Source organism: Colobus angolensis, unplaced genomic scaffold (genome assembly GCF_000951035.1).
Source record: "Colobus angolensis palliatus isolate OR3802 unplaced genomic scaffold, Cang.pa_1.0 Scaffold6, whole genome shotgun sequence".
Taxonomy (NCBI): Eukaryota; Metazoa; Chordata; class Mammalia; order Primates; family Cercopithecidae; genus Colobus; species Colobus angolensis.
The window spans coordinates 24,748,402-24,754,401 of NW_012119598.1; positions in this window are offsets into that span (position 1 = coordinate 24,748,402).

The window sequence follows — 6,000 nt, forward strand, 5'->3', positions numbered from 1 at the left end:
TCACGGTAACCTGCAGGGCATCATCTCATCTTAATTGTGTACTCACATGGCTATAATTCACCCTACCAGGCTTCTAATGGTATGGTCTATAAGAGAACCTGTGGGTCCCATGGTACTGTACCCATTTCTCCACCAACTTTTCTGTAAAGTGTGTTCCTTGGTTCAATGCAATGTTATGTTATGTTATGTTATGTTATGTTATGTTATGTTATGTTACGTTACGTTACGTTACGTTACGTTACATTGCGTTATGTTATGTTCAATGCAATGTTATCCCATGTGTGTGGAAGAAACACTTGATAAGCCTTTAAAGAATGATGCTGACAGAAGCCCAATTTAGAGTATATCCCGATTCCACTCAAGATGAAACACTCTCCCTTCCACCATGGGTCTAATATAATCAACTCGTCACTATGTAGCTAGTTTCCTCAATGGATGATGCCATATTAGGGGCTCTGTTACTGAACTGTGGAACATTTGGCAATAGGACTAACTAGATCAGCCTTAATGAGTGGAGACCAATGGCACCAGACCCATGCACAGCTTTCATCCCTATTACCCTGAAGTACACTGATCATGCACTCAAGCACCCATATGTGGGTAGCCAATGAGAAATCCTGGCTAATGTTAACTGGCTGGGTCCTTGTTTCTACTTGTGGTATGGTGGCTCTTCCATACTGGATGATCTCTGGCGGGTCTTATGTGATACAATGATTTTTAAATATCTTTCCCTTCTTATATTGGTCCATGCATACACCTCTTTTTCAGACTTTCTTGCCCTCAGTCTTTCTCTTTTGAGACTCCGGACCTACTGACCAAACCGTTTACCACTGTGTATAAATCTGAGTATGTACTTTCCTCAGACCACTCCTCTTTATACACAATGTGGTGACCACATACACTGTACAGAGCTTTTCATTTCACCATTGTCCCTCATGGCCACATATGAGTGGAGCTATAGTGCAGAAGTGGTTTATTATTTTTGGCTTGAACCCACATACTAGGTAAACCCATCTGTGACTCTAGGATGGCCTTTTTTCTCCCCAGTCAGCTGGTGATCAGGAACCCTTGATGGGGCTGACAGGTATCAGCCAAGGGAAAAGTGCCATGCAATATTGGCGGATGGCATTGCAGTCTGAGTTATCTTCTGGTGCAGCTGACTTGCATCCTCTTTGCCTGTTCACGCCTGATCTTAGACGTATCCCTTCCATGTTATGATGAACGGCATTGGGCCTGATTTTTTGATTTGGTGATCTAGAGATCCACATTGTGGTTTCCTAAATGAGTTTTCCAGAAAACTCCACATGTGTTTCTGCCCCACTTCCTCAGCATAGCTGTCTCTAAGACCATGGGATATGGTAAAGCTGCCTATATAATAGTTTGGATAAGATGTAGAACCCTTCCTTGCTCCAGACTTTGCCCAAGTTGAGGGACTTCTGTGCTGCTTGGTAAATTAGTTGGCGAAGTAACCCAAGTGTGATATATGCTGCCCCCAAAACTTGAAGAGGCATACCATGTATTGTCTTTTCTTCTTGGTGGTGATAGATGTATAGTCACCTAGTAAATATACCACATCTGGTCAGCTACAAATAGACAAATTGTTTGAGTCTACTATCATCTTCCCAGATTGGGTTTTTTTAAAGGGCCTGATTGGTTAATTAAATGTGGATATGATGAAGATAACTTCTGAATCTTTTAGGTCACTAAGGTTTGTAATGGTCTCTGCCAGTTCTCTCATTATGTCATATGGCTTTTTATTTACTATCTTGACTTGGTTGTGCAAAGGGGTCAGTTTCAGAGGCTTCAGCCTGGCCTTCCCCAGTGGAGTGGCTTTTGTCCCATTGTCCAAGAAATCAAGGCGATAGTCTTACCAATTTCCAAATATTTTCATGCCTATTATAAATTTAGAAACTGGGAAAACTAACACTGGATGTATCTGTGGACCCAATTAACCCCCTATGACCTGAACGTGACCCAAGACTTCACTTATTCCCTAACCCTTATTGTCCACCATTTCTCAAAGTCTTTGAGTATTTCCCTTTCCCCAGTATACACAGTTACCTGAGGATATGGCCATAGGTACCTTCGGGGATGATCTGGAGAAACTGGCACTGTATTTACCAGCTGAGATTTTGTAGGGTTCCTCCTCTTTGGTCACCTGACCTCTCTTGTAGATAATAAGCTCTGGACTTAAAACTTGTCTAAGTTACAGAAACTGGGCGAGGGATTTTGGCTTTTTATTGAAGTGGCTGCCCTCAGTTTTCTGAACATCCATCCTTTTTTGTTGTTGTTGTTATTGTATATATCGAGCAATACTCCTGTTGGTTCACCACCTATTTTGCCCTCAGAAAGATTATGCCCTACTAACTATCTCCACAGCTTTTTAAAAATATTTATCATATTTTAAGTTCTGGGATACATGTGCAGAATGTGCAGGTATACATAGGTACACATTTGCCATGGTGGTTTGCTGCACCCATCAACCCGTCATCTACATTAGGTATTTCTCCTAATGTTATCCCTTCCCTATTCCCCCACCGCCTAACAAGCCCCAGTGTGTGATGTTCCCGTCCCCGTGTCCATGTGTTCTCCTTGTTCAGCTCCCACCTATGAGTGAGAACATGTGGTGTGTGGTTTTCTGATCTTGTGTTAGTTTACTGAGAATGATGGTTTCCAGCTTCATCCATGTCCCTGCAAAGGACATGAACTCATCCTTTTTTATGGCTGATAGTGTTTCATGGTGTATATGTGCCACATTTTCTCCATAGCTTTCTTAATATCTCCATAGCTTTCTTCACGTCATGTCTCCATGGCTGCTGCTACACCCATCTACTCATTACAATAATTGTAGCCACTCATTTATCATAGTTAAGCACAGTGACCTGCCTTTTATTTCAGGATCCTACCATCTGCATTACTCTCAACTGAACCCACTTTTGTTAACACCACCTATTCTATCAGTCATATCAACAGCCACCACCAGGCTTCTCAATAATGCAGATGCTTCTCTTAGCAGTTTATTCCTTCTCACTTTACCAAATGGAATATACTGGTCTCATGTAGCACATGCACTCAGGAATGCTCACTTCTGTGTGCCATCTGATCTATTCTACCTTCTGCCACACCAGTACTGGAATTTTAATTTTATTTCTTATAGGCCATTACTTTCTCTAAGCTGCTAAAAAGACACATGCACACTTATGTTTATTGCGGCACTATTCACAATAGCAAAGATTTGGAACCAACCCAAATGTCCATCAATGATAGACTGGATTAAGAAAATGTGGCACATATACACCATGGAATACTATGCAGTCATAGAAAAGGATGAGTTCATGACCTTGGTAGGGACATGGATGAAGCTGGAAACCATCATTCTGAGCAAACTATTGCAAGGACAGAAAACCAAACACCGTATATTCTCACTCATAGATGGGAATTGAGCAATGAGAACACTTGGACACAGGGTGGGGGACATCACACACCGGGGCCTCTTGTGGGGTGGGGAGACGAGGAAGGGGTAGCATTAGCAGACATACCTAATGTAAATGATGAGTTAATGGGTGCAGCACACCAACAGGGCACATGTATACATATGTAACAAACCTGCACATTGGGCACATATTATACCCTAGAATTTAAAGTATAATAATAATTTAAAAAGCCATTCTAGTATCATGTTAACATTGTCTCCTGGGACCTCTGCATGGATGTTAATCCTGTCTCAAGGAATCCGTTCACTTTGATCAAGTTTTCTCAGAACACAATTCCACATACATTCTCCTGGCTCCTGCTGATATATGCTAGCTCCATCTGGAAGTTTCTTCAGAGTACAGCCTCTCAGCAGATCAGTACTTCCTCAGTCAAGTAGTGTTTGATGTAAACTAAGTTAATAGTCTGGTGGCCGAGAGGAGCCACGGAAGTAGCTCCTGAGGGGGCAGGAGGGTACACTTTGTTCTTAAAGGTAAAAGCCTCTGCATCATCTTCAAGCAAAGAGAAAAGGGCATTCGTTTTTAAAAATGAAGTGGGTCACTTCTGCAGGCCCAGAGGAGTGAGTACCTAGAGACTCAAGAATTTTGAGTGCATTGAAACAAATATTCCCATCCCAAGTCTCAGGTGACCGATTCTTCCTAGTCAACACCCTCCTCTTGACATGGCTGGCTTCTTGGGAATTAAAATGCAACATTCTCTACAGCATAGTTACCCTCAGGATTGTGTCCTGGGTCTAATCTTTAGCTTTTCCTGCCCTCTGGCTACAAAAGATGAGAGTCTCTTTATATAATGCCAAGATATCCTCTGGCTTTCACTCTGCTTTAAATTGGTTAATCTCCCTCATCCCGACTTCAATGTATTGATAGCCCTCAGTAACAATCATCTGATCTTATAATTCTGCATCCCTGGAACCTCTCAAATGCCCAGGATATTTCACATGCCCATGCATGTCTTCCACTGATATCCCATCCCAATTCACCACTAGGGAAGCTGTATCTAATATATCACAACCTTCCAGGGGTTATCATTGGTTTATCTAGTGGGAATAGTGTGGTCCTTGTTAGCAGACTGGCAGATGATCCAGGTCCACAATCATTTTGAAAGCCTATTCCCTATGACTAGTCCTGCCTGACACTAAGTATGTTCTGTGGATTTCCTGGGAAACAAATGCTGAGATGGAGATTTGTATTCAGATGGTTTATTGGGACATGCTCTCAGAAACACCTGTTAACAGAGGGAGGGGAACAGGATTTCACAGAGGGAGGAGTGGCACTCAGGTACAGTTGCACAAGAGGTCCCAGATAATCTCACAGAAAGCTCAGAGGCTGGGATAGTCCGACAGAGGGGTCCTTAATAGGGCAAAGGGGATCAGAATGAGATCCCCATATTGTCCAGTGGTTGAATGTGGCCTACGTCATGAGGGTATAATATGAGGCAAAATTGCTCTTTTTAGGGCAATTCCTGGGCTCAGAGTCATCTGTACCATTCTTCAGCCACTGGGGAAATGAGTGCCCAAGGAGTGAATTTAGGCAGTGCAGCAAAGTATCTACTTTGGCATAAAAGCAACAAGTGAGATTCTGCAATAAAGACATCCAGTTAATCTGTGATAACTGTGCCACTGACTGATGACTATAGCCCAACATAACTTTTATGCCCAAACTATAATGAGATCCTTATTATCCAACCACTCAGGCAGAGCTGCCTTGACCTTTACTTTTCTAATGAATAAAGTTATCAATAACTTGCCAAAGCTGGGAATATATTCTTCTATAGCAAGAATCTTCCAAAAGAATTGGAATCAGAATGTCATAAATCACCGGCAAATAATGGTTCTGAACACATCTTTATATGTTCTAACTACTTGGTATCTTGCAGTCCTAGTTAACATCCATGCCTCCGATGTGGGAGAGGTAGTAAATTCCAGGCGGTGCTAGTAGAGCTGGAAGCCTTTAGCAAGACCAATGTTCCACATAATTGCAGTCCTGTATCACTTAACAACAGGAATACATTCTGAGAAATGTATCATTAGCAATTTTGTTGTTGTGCAAACATCATAAAGTTTATTTATACAAACGTAGATGGTATAGCCTGCTACACAGCTAGGCTGTATGGGATAGCCTATTGTTCCTAGGCTACAAACCTGTATAACATGTTACTATATTGAACACAGGAAGCAATTTTAATTTACTAGTAAGTATTTATGTATCTAAACCTATCTATACATAAAAAATGTAATGTGTCATACTGCAACATTGCAATGTCACTAGGTGATAAGAATTTTTTGGCTCCCTTATAATTTTATGAGACTACTGGGGTATATGTGGTCCCTCATTGACCAAAATGTCATTATGTGGTACATGACTTTAAATGTAGATTGAGGAGAGTTCTGCCTGAAAATCAGTGAAACAGCATAGCATATGGCCTAAGTATCAAATTTTAAAGGATATTTGTAGAAAGAAATGTGTCTATCTGAAGGCAGTTGGCCATAAAACCCATGAAAAGAAAATT